The sequence below is a fragment of the Myotis brandtii genome, unplaced genomic scaffold (genome assembly GCF_000412655.1).
Source record: "Myotis brandtii unplaced genomic scaffold, ASM41265v1 scaffold358, whole genome shotgun sequence".
NCBI classification, from domain to species: domain Eukaryota; kingdom Metazoa; phylum Chordata; class Mammalia; order Chiroptera; family Vespertilionidae; genus Myotis; species Myotis brandtii.
This window is the reverse complement of record NW_005363772.1, coordinates 2090548-2109273: the sequence shown is the minus strand read 5'-3', so window position 1 is coordinate 2109273 and position 18726 is coordinate 2090548. Positions and strand designations below refer to the sequence as shown.

Genomic DNA, 18726 nt, shown 5'->3' with positions numbered 1-18726 from the left:
CATAGACTGATGCTCAACCACTGAGCCACACAAGCTGGGTCAGTGTTATTTTCATTATAGGGTGGATAGAGTAATGGTGCCTGCCTGAGTTGTTCGCTATAAAAATATTTCTTCCATAGTAGTGAAATCTAAGCATTTCTCTTTTTAAAAAAAAGATTTTATAAAAGTCAAGTGAAAAATAAAATGTTTAAAACCATCCATTGTGATTTAGTCATGCACGTTTTATCAACACAGCCTGAAGTATCACTAGTAATGCTCTCTTGAAAAGTCTTTGATTTTCTCCAATTGGCTAGTTGGCCACTCTCACTATTAGTGAGTCATATGATCTTATTCATTTCTGGCTGAAATCAGTTGACTGTGGAGCAGGAATGCCAGACGCTATGAAGGGTTGCAATTCTGGATTCTTTCAGCCTAATAAGTATGTCAATTGTCTGAAAGAATGGCTATGATTTAACGGTTACATAGTCAAGAATTCTTAAAATAAGATTTTTCTTTTTCCAACCCTGGCATGACTCTGACCCTGAACAGAGTGTACTTGGGTCACTCTGGAGATGTGGCCACTGCCCAAGTGTCCCTTGGACAGATGAAACAGAGACGGAAGAGCTGTAAATGACTGGCTGTGAGTCCAGGGATGGCTCTAGTCTTTCACAGAGCTCAAGCACAGAGCTGGAGGGCAATAATAAGAGCTAGAATTTACTGAACACCTACCAAGTGTGCCATGTTTTATAAATATTATTTCTAATTCTTACACAAACCTATGAAAGCCAGCCCCCACTATGTTTTCCATTTTACAGATAAGGAAACCAGAAATCAAATAGGTGAAGTCACTTGCTCAAGAGTTCACAGATTTAAAATTACTGGACTGTACCATCTTCACAATTTTTATATAAAATTTACTTTAAAATTAAAAGATTTCTTTTGTGAATGGAATACCTCAGAAGAAAATTCATTAAAAAAATAAATTTCTAAAACATAGAATCTGGAAAAAAATCACTGGACCTGAGAATAAACCCAGTTCTGTCTGTCTGTCTGTTTGTTTTTTAATTGATTGAGGTCAACATTGGTTAATAACATCATATAAATTTTAGGTGTACAACTTTATAATATGACATCTCTATTCTCTATTGTATGCTCATCATCCAAAACCTAGTCTCCTTTACCTTCTTCCTCCTCCCCTCACCCCCCTTCCCTTCTGGTAATCACCATTCTGTTGTCTATATCTATGAGTTTGCCTGTTTTTTGTTTATTTGTTCATTCTTTTGTTGTTGTTTTTTTAAACATGTTTTTATTGATTTCAGAGAGGAAGGGAGGAGACAGAGAGATAGAAACATCAATGATGAGAGAGAATAATTGATTGGCTGCCTCCTACATGCCCCCCACTGGGGATTGAGCCTGCAACCCAGGTATATACCCTTGATCAGAATCGAACCTGGGACCCTTTAGTCCACAGGCCGACGCTCTATCCACTGAGCAAAACCGGCTAGGGCTCCTTTTTTTGCTTTTTGTTCTAGATCCCACATATGAGTGATATCATATGGTTCTTGTCCTTTTTCATCTGATTTATTTCACTTAATACTCTCAAGATCCACCCATGTTGTCACAAATGGCAATATTCCATCTTTTTATGGATGAATAGTATTCTGTTGTATATATGTACCACATCTTTTTTATTTAATTTTACATTTTTTAATTGATTTGGAGGGGGGTAAGAGGGAGAGAGAGAGAGAGAGAGAGAGAGCGAGCGCTATCAATTAATTGTTCCACTTATTTATTCATTCATTGGATGATTCTTGTATGTGCCCTGACTGGGGATCAAACCCACAACCTTGGCATAACGGGATGATGCTCTGACCAACTGAACTACCCAACTAGGGCTGTACCACTTTTTTTAAAAAAACGATTATCTGTCAAAGGACACTCCAGTTGTTTCCATATTTTAGCTATTGTGAATAATGCTGCAATGAACAAAGGGATATATGTGTACACATATATATCTTTACAAGTGTTTTCAAATTTATCTTTATAATAGACCTTTACCCTTTATATTTTAAGAAAGATTCTTTATCCATTGTCCATCTTCTCCTCCTTTAACCCTTAATCTCCATTTCCAGATATAAAATGTAATCCTAATAGGATAGGAAATCTTCCACCACTTCAAGAAAATTTGTATCTCTTAGGGTGACCTAACCAGTTACAACCAGCTCATTGGCTTCTGCCCAGCTATTTAAAGCTTATTATACTCTTCGGTGGTAAAAGGGGATTTCCTGGTACCTTTCAAATTACTTTTCTATGTCCGTAATCACCCCTATTTCTGCTGAGCCACTCTCCTGAGCCCATCTTTTACAGGCCATTCAACAGTGACCCTGTGCCACTCCTGCTGTTCTGCACACGTGAGTCATCACCACAAATCGTTCTCTCTTTGCAGGTTCCACATTACCTATGAATGGGACTCACAACAATGTATTGATGTTTTTCTAACGTTAGGACCGCCACAGACTATATGTCCATTAAACACAAAGAAACAGCTATTCAGTTCAATAAGTATGTATTGAACACCAGACACCGAGCAAGACTGGGTTGGAACAGGGGCTGAAGACATTCAGAGGATAAGCGACATAGAAAACACATAGGCACGTAGATCTGAGAAAGTCAGTGCAATAGAAGACTGAACCTCTTAGACTAAAATGTACCTGAGGGCAGGGAGTTTGCTTTGTTTTATTTTTACACTGATGTACCCCAAGTGCTTGGAATAGTGACTGGGGATTGACATTTGGTAATAGACATTTGATTAATGTATAATAGACATTTGATTGTCTATTTGTTGTGTGGATGAATGAATGAACAAGATATGACTCTTGTTCTCAAGAAGCTTACACTCTTGTACACAAGAAATAAATCTATGTAATAATAAGTGTTCCTATAGGAATAAGCAGATGGGAGCAAAGGCACCACGTTTAGTCTTGAGATGGTTTTAGAAAGTTGGGGACCTCCCCAAGTTGCTACAGGCTCCAGTAAAGCTGTGAGACTGATTGCTAAAACAAGTTATTTCTACCTCCTATCCAAATGGTTCCCAAATCAAAATTTTCATCTAAGTCAGTTTCCTGCTAGTGTGTCTGTAACTTTAATTTTCTTTCCTGGCTGGGCATATCTTTAATATGTCTGTTTCCATTGTATTGTTTGTCAGTGAAGTCCAAATATAAATATCTCTACATAATTTTAATATAATCTAGTTTATCATTGGTGTAGGCACTTTCCTTTCTGATCAAATATTAAAGTGAAGTAGAGAAGAGGGAAGAGAGTAGTGTAGGTCCTTAGGAATGACAAAACCAGAGAAAGGGAGTTTATGGATTACTCAGTTCCTAAGGAGACCTAATTTCTGAAAATGGCTCTAAATACTTAAAGGAAAGTTTTACCATTAGAGAACAGACCAGAAGTTAAAAGTAAAGTTGCCAAAGACTTTCACTACATCATTCTACTATAAACATGTGAATGAGAAAGTTAAGGATCAGACTCAGTTGCTAGTTATGCTTCTATTTCTTATTGTCATAAAATAAGCTGTGTGCTACCTTGAAAATCCCTTGGCTTAGGCTTTAAAAAATTGTTTTTACAGTAAAGAAAATTATCTTCTAAAGTGAAATCAAATAATGCTATTGAATTTCACATCATAGGAGTCTTGTTCCCAAGTAAGCACAGTAGAACATTTCAACTACAAGAGTACCTCTGACTCTAAACATATTGTTAGCTCCCACAGATTCCTGCAAGAGCAATGCACAGATGGTGGATTATATTGAGATTCTTGAAGGGCTCTCCGCATGTTGACAATATTAGTTTATGCACGTGAGTAACATTGCTTAATTTGCAAAGAACAAAAAAACAAGAACATTTAGTGATAAAATAGAATGCCATTTGGACTATTATTGTTTTCATCATAGAAAATGCAAAGTTTGGGGTAAATATGTTTATCTCTGTTAACGGTATGGAAGCTTTGCAACAAAGACTGGCTGAATATAAGTTGAGACTGATGATGGTCAGACATTATGTATAATATTGAAGCGCTATTCTACAAAAGCCTGAATTTCTTGGGTAACAAAACTTTTAATATAGAAACTACATAGATAATTTTGAAGTTAACTCAAGAAATTAAAATTGATGGATCTTGCACTGAAATAGAGATGCCTGAAATCATTCAATCTATTCTTCCAGTAGAAAGGCAAAACATTCATTTTTTCATTTTCTTCATGCTTTAGACTAGAATTATTCTCTAAAAAGAGTTGGTGCTGTTTCACATACCCATAAAATTTTTCTAACTCTACATGTAACATTCATTTCTCTCATTCTTTCAGTTCAAGTAGCAGTGTTTCTAATGAAAAAATTTCATACTAAATGTATAACAAAATGACTTTGTGTTTCTCCTTTCACACACTGAGGAAATCATGCAGGAAAGGAAAATAAATCACTCTCTTTTGGGGTGAAAGCATTCATATTTGATAAGTGATTTGAAAGTAAAATGAGATTTTACATCAACATTTTACATTTTTAATGGACTTGTCTTTATTGGCATTCTTTTCAGGAGTTATTACTAAAAGAAATATGCACATAGAAAAATATGTATGACAAAGTATATTTATAGACAATTTGTGCTAGAAAAATGAAGAAATCTTGCAAAGTGAATATGAGAAAGAACCTAGTAATAAAAAGGTTCTAGGAGAGTATTATTAAAGACAAAAAACCCAAAAATGTTTTGTTTTATGTGAGCATAGGACTACAATTTATAAGTACTATCCAGAGATATGAAGAAGAAGGGGAAATAGCCAACTAGTCAGAGAGGGAAAAAAAATACAACAGAATATGCTTTCATAAATTTCTGGTTTTAGAATGTCGTCTGTATCTTCATATGGCCCCCTGGATGGCTGTCAAGTCAGAGCTGGATTAGAAATGCGGTTACGGGATCTAAGATAAACTTTCTTTTACATTCCTGCTCCACCCCTGAAATTCTTTTCTCCTGCATTTAAACATTGGTTGCCCATTAACTCAGCCTTTTTAAATGTATTTAGAGGCCCTGGGCTCTAGTGAAATCTTATAAAACTGTTTATAACATATTCCACAGTGGAGAAAAAGCAAACTGACAAACGCCCCATGCCTTCACTCCCACCTCTGGCTTTGCACCCTTCTGGCTAGAACTTTCTACAAAAACAGTGAAACTCTATTTCAGTGTTAACTGCTCTTGAGAACAGGCACAATACATGACCACCTTAGAGGATAACCAATTACAGATGTACCGTATAGCATTTTGTTGGAAGGCATAGGATTTATATTCAGGGGATAATCTTGGCATATACTATGTGCCAGGTACTAAGCTACTCTCTGTCTCTATGGAGGATGCAAAGATGAACAGAACACAGTTATGTCTTCACGGGGCTTACAATTATGTAGGGGATGCGAAATATTACAAGCAACTATAATAAAGATATATCTGCTAAGAAGCTTTGATTGCCTCATTTACTCATAGCCTCCTTCAAAGAAAAACAGCTTAAGATAGTTTCTTTATGCATATGGTATGCATATTCTTCACAGTGCTTTGAAGATTGAATCTGAGACCAACACTGAAACCCAGAAGTGGTCTGAGGCACAAGATCTTCCAGAGAATGGAGTTGAAAACTGAGTCCTTCAGTGGCTCGCTTGATTACGTTCACCTTCCTGAAGTTTGAATGTGAGACATGCAGAGAGAGTCAGTTTGTTTGTAATATGGCTGGAGTTGAAGAAGCAGAGATAGAAGGTTATGAAGTTGCTGTGACAGCAGGAAAGTAGAATTAGGAGCGAGCAAGGATGTGTTACTGGAGTTGAAAGAATGGGTTTGGCCAGCTGAGCAGGTGGCTAGAACTTGTCAGCCTGGAGGGTCCCAAGCACTGCTATGTCCTGGATTCAGGTTCTGTTCTCTGCTGATTTGAGTGTTGAGACTATTCTTCCTTTTAACTCCTGCGGAGCTTCACAATACATTCCTAGTAGCTATGGGCTAACCTGGGTGTGCCTATGCTTTGCTCACGGAGAAGATCCCTCCAAACACTACAAAATAGTAGGAGGGATCAAAGGTTAAATGGTTGGCAGCACAATCCTTATCCTACAATTTCAACATCAGACACTTAGAAGATCCACAGATATTTGAATGGATATTGAATAAGGGAAATGGGTTAAGTATAATGAGGGTTAAGAAGAGTGGAAATTATTTCTTGCTGTGCGAATTGGAGATAAGCTTTTATGAAGACACACGTGAGCAGAGCCTTGAAGTCAGAGGGTGCTTAGTTAGGAGTGAAGGGCGGGACTTCTGCAAACATATGCTCTAAACATGGGACTTTTAAACTGTTTTAAAAGTATTATGTTGTCGTGAAAGTTTTTAAGGTTACGATGAAAATACCCTGGAGAGAACATTATGAAAATAATAGTTAAAGGGTTGCATCTTTGAAGCTATTCACTTCCCCCATAAACCCAAGGAATAGGTCTTATACCTCGGCCTATCCCTCTTCCCCATTACAACCTGTCCTAGCAAAAGCTTGAGGATTAGGGAAGATTCGGACATGGAAACAAGAATTCCAGGCAGTGTACAAAGTCATAATAGTGGGACAAATAGGGAAGTAAAGACGTTTAGCTTCAAGTAAAGCATCTGAAGGGGAATTAGTGGGAAAAGAGTTTGGAAATCTAGATTCAGGTTTGCACTTCATTCTGTAGGTATTTATCCTGTAGGCATTTATGAATTCTAAATAAGGGAGGAATGCCAGCATTGTGCTTCGAGAGGATTACTCTGAAAATGGTATATGAAGTGGATTTGAAGAGGGTAAAATCAAGTTAGAACCCAGTGCAAAAGCCCAGGTGGAAGGTAATGTGGATTACTGTCACTGTAAAACTACATGTACTTTTGAGTGTTACTATCCATTATTTGTTAGTGTCTTGCATTTATACACATCTTCATTATTTATTTATTTATATATAATAGCTCCTTATGATATGTAACACAGCAACACTATGCACTCTTCTTTTAATTTATAGCAACAAGATTGCATGCAAGATGCAAAATCCCCTAACAGCTTGTTTCTTCAACAGCACATAAGGAAAAATAATAACCACTCCACACATTGTTTACTATTTTGGGCAGTGATGTTACCAAAACCTAGCTAGTCCCAAATTCTTCTTACAGAGTAATGCTTTTTTCTCAGTTACTCTGAATATTCTTAGATTTGAAAGAAAACCAAAAGCAACCTACCTTGGGATGTGGCGTTTCATATGTTAATGCCTCAGTGCCTAACATTGCACCTTTGGGAATTTTATAAATTCACATTTCACACTGTGAATGCACATGCATGAAGCAGCCTGCCTCTGACCACCTGAAAGCAAACTCATGATGAATGGTTTTCAAATGTTCCACTCTAGAACTATTTGAAGAAGATGGGCCAACTGTCTATTGATAATGTCATCAAGGCTCTTTTTTTCTTTGTTTGGTAGGATTTTGGATTTTCCTTAGAAAAACGACCTGCCCAATGACTCTCAGTCTTCCTGAGACACAAACAATTGAAGGTAATCACATTCATCACATCCTCCTGTGGGAACTAGCTGCCACTCCCACTCAAGAAAGCATATAAGAACCCATGTATGTCAGCCTGAGAAACATGTGCTAGGAATAACTCTGAATATGAATTAAATTTTTTAAAGCCAACTTAAGAATGAAATACTTTAGTATTAGTCACAAATGATTTGTGTATCTCCTCACAATTAAACACATCACAACACCTTGCTTCGGTGAGAACTGCTAGACTGATGATGTTATCACCACCAAGCATTACTCAGTGTCAGCAAAGTACACACACACACACACACCTTACTCCCCCACCATCCATACATGTGCACATTCCCAGTCTTAACTAGACATAAACTATTACATTTCCTCATTCTAACCTCTGTTTTCAAGCTCTATCAACAATTATAGACAATTGCATAGAATTTTGCTCTTTTATTTTAAAAAATTATTGATTGATTTTAGGAAGAGAGAGAGGAAGGGAGAAACAGAGAAACACCAATGTGTTCCACTTATTTATGCATTCATTGCTTTATTTTTGTATGTGCCCTGACTAGGGATTAAACCCACAACCTTTGTGTATTGGGATGATGCTCTAACCAACTAAGCGACCTGGACAGGGCCATGCCCTTTAATTTTATGTGTGAGTACAGTGAATCACAAAAATTTTTGATTTTGAAAATTAGTTTGGTTACTGAGGACTTACTTTGTTTGTGTTCCTGAAACTGATTTCAGGGTAACAGGTATTCTAAACCAGCGATTTTCCGCCTTTTGATTCATTCACACTGGACAGCTATTGTTGTGTTGGCTGTTTGACAGTCTAAGGCAGGGGTGGGCAACCCCTGGCACACGTGCCAAACATGGCACGCCAGTAACTTTTGCTGGCACGTGAAACCCTCTCTTATAATCTTCCATTTACAATTTTTTTCTTAATATCGACTTTATTTTTCAGATAAATTCAGTGTAGGTGCATCTTAGATAAATAAATCATTTTATATAACAAGTTATCTTAAAGACCATAGACATGGATTGACGAGAGAGGGGAAGAACAATTTCTATGCCTCTGCCTTAACTCTCCCTGCCTTCCTAGATCCGACCAGTGTTTTGGTTTCATCCACATATGCTTGTGAATCTTTGTTCTCAGTGATGAATTTTGTTAAGTCTCGTAATAGGAGTAGCCTGACGGATGAAAGTAGTAGCTCGTGCATATCTCTGAAGGTCACGAAATATAAACCTGATGTAAAATCTCTGTCATCAGTGATGCAGCAGCAAAAGTCCCACTGATAATATCAAACGGAGTCATAAAGTTTTCTGTCGGACTATCAGTGTACATGTATACATTAAAAAATAAATGTATTTTTCATCATCATATACTGTGTTTTTGTCGCTCAAATGAATTTTATTATTTCTTCAAGGTTCTTCACATACGTACACCTTAAGAGATATCAAGTAGGCGTTAACATGTTCTCAAAAAATTAGGGTTGGCACACAGAAGAATTTTGAGTCAGAGATTTTGCTGGTTTTGGCACGCACTCACAAAAAGGTTGCCCATCACTGGTCTAAGGGAAAAGAGGTCAGTGCTCCTGGCTAAATAGTCAGGTTTTGCATGTTTCAAAAATTCTTGCGGCACACAGGTTTAAAATCACTATTCTAAACCATCAAGAGAAAACAAGAAATATGCAAAATATGTTCAAAGGTAGTGAATGACTTTTCTCATATAACATCATGAGAATTTGCACACTGATCACAATTTTATCAATTAACAAAACTCATTTGGGTAGTCCTACCACTAACTTTGTAAAAACAGTACAGCCTAGCTGGTTTGGCTCAGTGAATAGAGGGTTGGCCAAGGACTGAAGGGTCCTGGGTTTGATTCCAGTCAAGGACACATGCCCAGGTTGTGAGCTGGATCCCCAGTATGGAGCATGCAGGAGGCGGCTGATCAATGATTCTCTCTTATCATTGATGTTTTTTTCTCTCTCTCTCCTTCTCTCTGAAATCAATAAAAATATATATTTTTTAAAAAGATTCTCTCTTTAAAACAAAAAACAAAACAGTACATGCTGCATACCATTCTGCAGCCAGGAGAAACAGTGGGATGAGGATCCATTTGTCCGAGCTTGTGCAGATAACAGCATGTTTCAGGATGATTTTCTGGAAATATGTATTTATATTTTAACATATTTTCTTGGTTGGCCACATTCTTATTTATTCTGACACACCGTCAATGTACATTTTAGGATTTCTTTACTTTTTCATTCAACAAATGTTCTTGAGAATCTACTATGTGTTCTACTGTTAGGAATTCAACAGGAATAGAACACAAATCCTAGCTCTTGTATAGCTTAGTTTCTAGTTGAGGAAAGACAGATCTTGAGCAAATAAATAAGCAAAAAACATATTGTGCGACAGATGGTGATTCTTTTCATGGAGACAAGAATGCAGGTAAAGGGAAATAAGAGTTCTGGAGTGAAAATTACAGTTCAAATAAGGTAATCAGGAACCTCACTGAGGAAGTGGCATTTCAGCAAAGACCTGAAGCAAATGAGGGAGAGAATTCCGTAGTTATCTGAGGGAAAGAGCCTTCAAGTGAGTGTCTGCTGGTCTCTCCAGGGGGCAAGAGGAGGCCAGTGTGGCAACAAAAGAGCAAGCAAGGGGAAGAGGAGGAGGACACATGATTAGGAAGCCAAGGGGGTCCCTGGTGAGCCATTGTGAGGGGTTTGCCTTAGAATGCAATAGGAACCTATTGGAGGAGTGACAAGGTTTGATTGTGACTGTCTTGAACATCAGTAGATGGGATACAATATAAATATGATGTCACTTAGTGATGACTTCTATAGAGCCAAGGTGTTTTATGGAGCTGAGCTAAGATTTAGTGTCTGAGGAGTTTTATAGTTTTGGTATTTGTCCTGAAAAAAGGAAAGAAAGGGAGGAGGGAGGGAGCAAGGGAGGAACAAAGGAATGAAGGAAGAAAAAGAAAAGAAACCAAGTATTGTTGAGACATTAAGAGTAGTAACTTTCTGCTCGGGTGGTATGACTCAGTGGTTGAGTGTCGACCTATGAACTAGGAGGTCATGGTTAAATGCACAGTCCCAGGTTTCGGGTTTGATCCCCAGTAGGGGGTGTGCAGGAGACAGTTGATGAATGTTTCTCACATCATTGATGTTTCTCTCTCTCTCTCTCTCTCTCTCTCTCTCTCCCTCTCCCTCTCCCTCTCCCTCTCTCTTCCTCTATGAGATCAATAAAAATATATTAAAAAAAACACACTAGTAACTTTACAACATTATCCATGTTCCTGACAAACCTGGTAAATTAAAACAATCTGAAGAACATATAGTGTATTTATAGTTACAAAAAAATACATGATAATTCTTTGGTTTTGCTCACAACTTTCCTTTAAGCCAACACAAACTGCTACTCTGCCAGTTAAACTATCTGCAAAATGCACAAAATTTGTATTTGGAAACATTTCATTGGCATCCTGGAAGTTCAATTAATTAATGTCTGTAAAGTACTTTGAGATCATCAAGAACACAAAATTGACCTAAAAACAAGGGTTTTCAATGATTGCAAAGAAGTCCATTATTTGGGGCATCTGTTTTACCTCTATACATTATCTTAGCAATCATTTCTCCTGATCACCATTATCAATCGATGCTATCTCACAGAGACTCAGAAGAGCTGGTCCTGAGAAGTAAAATGATAAATTTAGGAAAAGCTAATTATTGCATTGGTCTCTATTAAATTTGGCCTTATTTTATTAGCAAAAAAATAAAAAATAAACAAATTTCTGTTGAACAGTTCTCAAAGTATAGTCCAGGCACCCTTGGGGATTTCAAGACATTTGTTACTACAGTTGATCTTAGTCAAATGTCTTGAAGCAATCAAGACATTTTTAGGTCTGCAAGGTCAAACCTGTATTCATAATAATACTAAGATGTTATTTTCTTTTTTCACTTTCATTTCTCTTATGAGTGTACAGTGACGTTTTCTAGAGGCTCTGTGTGCTATCTAAACAGACGCAGGAGAAGATGTGAGACTAACTTCTCTTTTCAAGCCAGACATGAAAGAGATTTGCAAACCTGTTAAAGCAATGCTATTCTTCTCATTACTTTTTAAACTATAATTATTTTCATAAAGATGTTCTTCGTGTTAAGATGTAATGAGTTTATTTTTGTTATTTTAAGTGAATTAAATAAGGAAGTCAATACACGTTAAGTGTGTGAAAGGATCCTGAAATCCACTACTTTTGATAATCTTTGAACCATTACTTTTGAATGTACACTCCAAGAGGGCAGAAATTTTTGTGTTTTGTGAATCAATGAACAAATATTCCAAAGAGTACTTAGCATATAGTAACTGTTTAATAAACACTTGTTGAATGACTGAATGAATGAGTTATTATTATTAAGATGTTAGATGAACTAACATGGGCTTCTTAAGGGCAAATGGTAATATTTATGTTTGTTGAGGTTTGTGCATACATAGACTTATCTTATGCAGACATTACAATTATTTATGAAAGGGATTCAGAATAAAATGAAATAATCATTTATATTTCCATTTGCAAGTTCTCCACACATTCACAGACCGCTAATATAAGAATTATGACTCTATCAGTGAAAACAAAGACGTTCCTCTGAGTTTTCAGCATGTGAAAGACTGGTCTTCTATTCTTTTTGGTACATTCACAAACTCCTACATCTTGGCTTTCAAGGGACACTTGACAAGGCAAACAATCTTCCACAGAGACTATAAGAATTTAGCAAAAGAGTGACTTGCTTCTTTCAGTTGAGGACATATGGATACCAAATTAGATGTCTGATCCCAAAGGGACCTAATGCCTCTAGACTCTAAAATGTTAAATTGATGTGCACAAATAAAGCTCTATTTGAATGCACTTTACCTTGAATGGAATAGAAGCACTTTACAACATATTTAATAACTGGGATTAAGGAGAAAAGTCAAAAACTAGGAAAATCAGGCTTGTAAGCAATGGGTTGTCCAATGAGTACCTCCTTGGCGAATTAGAAGGGAGGGGTTTTAAAAAATACTTGTGATTTCTAATATTTCTAAAAAGAAAAACATTCAATGAAGTACTGTTGCGTTAGGGAGCTAGAAACAAAAGCAAGAGACTTTAATTTACTTGCAAAGTCCTTACTTAGAGTGGATTATTAGTCCTATTATTTTCTTTAGAGCAGCAAACCCACAGATTTTTATTAAGTGACTCCTACGCGCCTAGGTCTCTCTGGATATGGAGGATTCAGTGTTCCCTGGCTCATGAAATTTATATTTCAGGGAGGAAACAGACAAGCAAATACAGAAACAACCACGATAAGTTCAGGTATGATAAGCAGGATTAAACAAGTGTCTGTGTGAAGGAGTGATTTGTTGGAGAGTAGAAGGATAGGGTGGGGAGTGCTGATTTAAGCTAGGTGTTGGGGACTCTCTCCTGAAGTGGTGGTATTATTCTGACACCTGAAAAGCAAGAAGGAGCATCCTCAGCTGAGGAAATTGGTTGTTCAAGGCCCTGAGGAGGGAATGAACGTGGTACATAAAGGGAAGAAAAAGGTGGCTAGTGTAGTTGGAGCCTAGTGAGGAAAGGGATCATACGTGATGTGTTCAGAAGTAGGGAAAAACTGCAGCATGAAATGAGTTAAATGCATTTTAATTTTCTTCTGAGAGCAATGAAAAGCCTTTAGAGAGCTTGATCTGGTCACATGATCCAATTTGCATTTTGAGAAGACTCAGTCTGGCTGCCCATGGGAAATGGATTGTAGGGAAGCCAGTATAGAGCCAGGGATCCATTAATGGATGACTGTCCCCCTGGGAGAGGGACAATGGATGGTGGCTTGGGATGTAGTGGTAGCAGTAAAGAAGAGAAGTGGACAGATATGGATTGATTTGTTCTTTGTTGAAAGTAGTGTATGGAACTTGTTTGGCTCCTTGAAGGCGTTTAACAAATAGTAACTTATGTCATTGCTCCATTTTTAAATGCATAGCTTGCAAAGACTCATGGATTTGTGCTAACTGACATGACTAGTAAATTTAGCCAGTGTACAATTCCCACTGCCACCAGGTACTGTTATACCATTCACAAAACCCATCCCCCGAGGCCTCTCCCCCTTCCAATCTTTTCTGCGTTTGTTACCGTTCTAATCTTCCTCAAGCATTGCTTTCATTGTGTTTACCTTGCTGATAAGGACATTATATGTACTCGTGTAGTTATTGAGTAATTGCAGTGGACTGTGCTTGTGTGGGTGGGTGGGGTTCACACACTTAAGATATGGCTCTCGCCTCTAGGATTTTAGAATTTACTTGGGGAGACATAAGTAACCTGTATGGAATAATAGACGGAGAAAAAAAGATGGCATAATTAACAAAGCTTTCATAAAGGAGGTCGGACTTGTTCTAGATCTTGAAAGAGAGGCAGAAAGACGCTGGGTGAAAAAGGAGCAAAGACACAGTAACCTAGTTTTGTACCACAGAGAGGAGGATTGCTTGAGGAGGAGAGAGTACCTGCTTTGGGGAGGTGGGAGACAAAGTTACAGGGCAGCATAGTGCCAGACAATGGATGCTATCAAAAGCTAGGTACCGCCCTAGCCGGCTTGGCTCAGTGGATGGAGCGTTAGCCTGTGGACTGAAGGGTCCCAGGTTCGATTCCGGCCAAGGGCACATGCCTGGGTTGCGGGCTCGATCCCCAGTGCGGGGTGTGCAGGAGGCAGCCGATCAATGATTCTCTCTCATTGATGTTTCTATCTCTCTCTCCTTCTTCCTTCCTCTCTGAAATATATATATATAGCTAGGTACCAAGAATTTGGCCTTGATTCAGTTGGATACAAAGAGTTATTAAGATCTGTAAGCAAGATTCACTCTTAGTGAAGGCTTAGCTAAGACCAGCGATCATTCCTCACTAAATTTCTAAGGTATTTATCATCATCTTTAGGTACTAAGCTTATTAATTCTTTGTACTTTTAAAATATATAATCTGTATGAGTGCAGCCTATATAGAGAAGGTACAGAGGAAATGTTTGATGATGATGAAAGACATGTATAAGGAAGATTAATTTGGCAACAGCATATGGCCTGCATTGAAGAGAAGAAAGCCAGGATGTAGGAAAGTCATGAGGAAGTTGTTCCAGAAGTGCGGGTGTGAAGGAAAGAATGTGGAAGAGGCAGATAAGAGAAAATGCTTAGGAAATATAATGAAAGGGAGCTGTAATCGATTTGAATGCAGAGTGGATTAAAAATTAACTTCAGTTTTTGAATATAAAGTTTTGAAGGACCATCATGCCCTTCAGGTAAGATGGAGAACTTGGGAGAGGGTATTAGTTTGGGAGAACTAAGAAGGGGAATTTGGCTTTGGACAGGCATTTGCCATGAGGAGGGGGTATTCATTTAGAAATGATCTAGGAATTGGGCTAGATGAGAATGAAGTGACTTTTAGAGACTGCTGAAGGTTTGTTATGATTTCACTCACGTGAACAAAAATTTATAGAGGTCCTACAATGTGCAAAGAGCTACAGGATATAGCGTTAAAATCAGCATGGACTTTGAGGAATTAACTGCCCACTAGGGAAAACAGATATGCAAGAAAAGAATACAAAGTGAAATAAGAGTCAGAGGAGATATATGCTGGGTAAGTGAATTAAATAACACCTAGTTAGCAGTACGAATTTCCCACGTGAGAAAACCGACTTCGAGCCCATGAAAGTATCCCGAGGTAGTTCCTCCTGTTTAACTTTCCCTGACTGTTGTGGAGCCTTATTCAAGCTCATAAGAGCTTTAATAGGCAAAATTTAGCTACATGGGCAAAGCAGCTGCCTGCTCCCCGTGGTGGCCTGCGAGAAGACTCTACCCCCTCCCGGGACAGGATCTCTTTTTTACAGGGGGATAATAGTAAAAAGCATATGGTGGGTAGTCACGTAGATCACTACAAAGAACAATGCACTTCTAAGTTAACAGATAACATCACGCAGTTCTCCACGTTCTACACATTCATTAACCTCCTTGCTAGGGCCTGACGATTATCTTTGGGCCGCATTCTGGCTTTCTGGGAAGTCAGTCAAACCTGAGGCTACAGGGAGTTAAACAGTCACAGAAAGTTAAACAGAGTCTCCAACATTTCCCAGATGCCTTTAGTGCTGGAGCCATATTAAATCTATAAAGTGAGTTCCACTATAGCACCCAAAGGCAATGATCTCTAAACGAGGCACAAATAAGGCTGACCACCAATTAGGTGTCCCCTCAGGAAACTTGTGTCCCATAAAGGCCTTTCTTGTTGAACAGTGAATGACAAGTGTATTCAGAGCCTCTCTCTTGGGATGTTTTAAATGTAAGTCACAGAGAGTCGTCACTAGAAGCAGAGGTAGCAGAAGCTGAGGCCACTATGAGAAAGAAGCAGAGAGATGCTGATTCAGAAGAACTGCAATATTCTTCTAGTCTGGGCAATAGATGCGTGTTAATGAGGGGATGAGCAAGGCATCCCAGCCTGCTGCTGGATTGCAAGGACTGCAGTTGATTCTTGGAATGAGCAGTAGTTCTGGCTGATGCTATGACTTTCTGAAATGTCCTTATTTCCTTAAAATGAACATGTCCTGGCATTTTACATATCGTAAGAGCCCAACTAACACAAGGGTATTCCTATGGTTTGCTTTGATTATATCTGCAGAAGAGGGTACCTTATCAAGGAAAGGGTCAGGGTGATCTTTATAAAGCAAGATCAAAAGCATGTGGGCATGTGCACATGTGTATGTGGCTGCCTTCCCAGAAGAGTGTAATGGGAGAGGGTAGAAATACAGTTGCATCTTAGAGCAAGCTTGGAACGCCTGGGTTCATACTTTTTGTTACCCTTCTCACTCTTTTCCCATCGTGAGCACAGTCCAGGACTGTGTGCATGTCCTGGGGGAGAGCAACGAAAGGGAGAGCCAGGAAGACTGCTCAATGGAGCCACCAGGCGTGAGGAAGAGAAAGCCCCCAAAAGCAGAAAGTGCAGCTTCCCAGAGGAGAAGAGAGGAATTTGAGTACTGTATCTAGATCAGTGGTTCTCAACCTTGGCTGCACATTAGAATCACCTGGGAATCTTTTTAAAATCCTGATTTCTGGGCCTCATCCTCCGGAAATTCTGTTTCTTTGTTATGAATGTTGTGGCCCCACCCCATAACAAAGAAACAGAATTTCCGGAGGATGAGGCCCAGAAATCAGGATTTTAAAAAGATTCCCAGGTGATTCTAATGTGCAGCCAAGGTTGAGAACCACTGATCTAGATGAAAGTTTCCCAATGTACCGACTGCTGACCACAGGTTTAAGATCACATGATTTGATAAAAATGAAGATTTCTGGTTCACCTTAGACCACTTGAATGGGATATTTGGATGAGGGGCCTAGGAACTTGCATTTTTCTAAGTATGTCAAATGCTTCATGAAGTGCTTACCTTTGAAATCCACTGCTCTAAGCCCACTGTAAAGGACGTGTTAGGGAGGCTGCTGGCTTCTGAGAAAGCACCCAGGACTGACTGGCGGAAAGGCTTGACATAGCTTATGTGTGCATTGCTGTAGACGGGAAAGGAAGGAAGGATAAAGTGATCTGCAAATGAAGCTGGATGATAACTGAGACCACATGAATGTATTAGGTTTCTGCTAATGCCAGAATTTTCATAATCAGCATAAAAGTGCAATATAAAGCTTCTCCCTCCCCTCTCTATTTGTTCTTTTAAGATTTATGGAGGACTAACTATAGGGAGAACATTGTATTAACAGCTGAAAGAGAGGACAAAAGCTCATCATGTACTTGAAGTTGGACAAAATAAATCTGTGATTCATATTTAAGTGACTACAAAGCAACATACAAATAAGTGAAAATTCATTCACTTAACAAAAACTCACTGTGTCCATTATGTGCCGACTCTTTTCTGGACTTCCTAGGGTGTGGTTTTTCAGGTGGTGGCCTGGGTGAGCTTAAAGGCAGATTTTGTAAGAAGGTGAAAACAGATTAGAGAGAGTTTAAGGCACTTGTTCTAAGTACAGATTTAGAGTCACAGATTTCAGGAGGGTACGTAATGTCAACATTGCACAAATATTTATCGAGTGCCTATTGTATTGTAGGCACTGGCAATACAGCTCTAAGTAAAAAAGACCCCCCCCCCACCCCCCACAAAATACCTGCCCTCATGGAGCTTATGTTCTGGTGGGAGAAATGAAAGAAAAAAACAGCTTACATAGTATATTAGAAGGTGATAATTGCTCTAGAGAAAAAGCAGGGGGAGAGATCCAATATCATAGATGATCTTTTGGGAAGAACTGGTTAGAACACATTTGAACAAAGATTTGTAAGTAGGTGTTGGAGGGAGCTTTGGGGATTTATAGTGCATGTGTGTTCTGCTTCCTGTCTTCTGCCTCTTCCACCTGGTGCCAGTTGGTAAGACAGGGTCACCCAAACAAGCTTTGCAGATCACAGCCCACAGGAGTAGAAAGGATGACAGGTGGTGTGAGGTTGATGAACAGTCATAATAGTTGGGGCTTAAAATAATTGTCTTATTCGTGTTTTAGGATGTGGGCCATTTACCTTTCTAGCTAGTTTATCCACAGCAGATTCTGGGTTACTGCTAGCAGGTTCAATTGTCCCATTGTCCAATGTGTGAACTCCCTGAACGTTAACTGATGAATCTCAATCTTCTAATTAATGTTTGAGTAATTCTCCTCGGGTCCAAACTATCAAGGACATTTCTACGTAAAAATAATGAGCCTTCGGAAGGTGCCCTCAGGGGCAATGGGTGTATCGGAGGTCCCTGCTTAGAGTGACCTGTGAGGAAACAGCAAAAGCAAAACAACAGACCCTTGGAGGGATAAAAAGGTTCGCCGGGTTTGTTAGGGCTTGGGGCTAGGTTCCCAGCTCCAGCGAGGCGGGTGATAACCCAGCGGAGATCTGAAAGCCCTGGGGTGGGGGGCCGTCTGCCCCGTCTCCCCACCCCCACCCCCCTCGCACCCCCGCGGTGGGCGACTGCCTGTTTATTTACGTGCAATCAATGGTAGTAAGTGAATGTGAACAAGTGTAGGCAGATCCCGAGGGATGGCGGGATCTTCGCAGCTTCTGCGCGCAGAAGCGATAAGGGTGAGGCAGGCTCGCGGACGGTGTGCGTGTGGCCGACCGCAGGCGGCTGGGG

At 39.1% G+C, this 18726-nt stretch overlaps 1 protein-coding gene across 1 annotated transcript in view; it reads right to left on the bottom strand.

Annotated features, from left to right (window-relative positions):
- LOC102254701 (60S ribosomal protein L28-like) overlaps window positions 1–17114 on the bottom strand; it is an 82985-nt gene extending 65871 nt beyond the window's left edge. The window contains exon 1 of the mRNA XM_014544260.1: window positions 16999–17114. The gene's annotated coding sequence lies outside the window, so the exon portion shown is untranslated. The remainder of the gene's footprint in view (window positions 1–16998) is intronic.
- Window positions 17115–18726: the final 1612 nt, after the last annotated feature.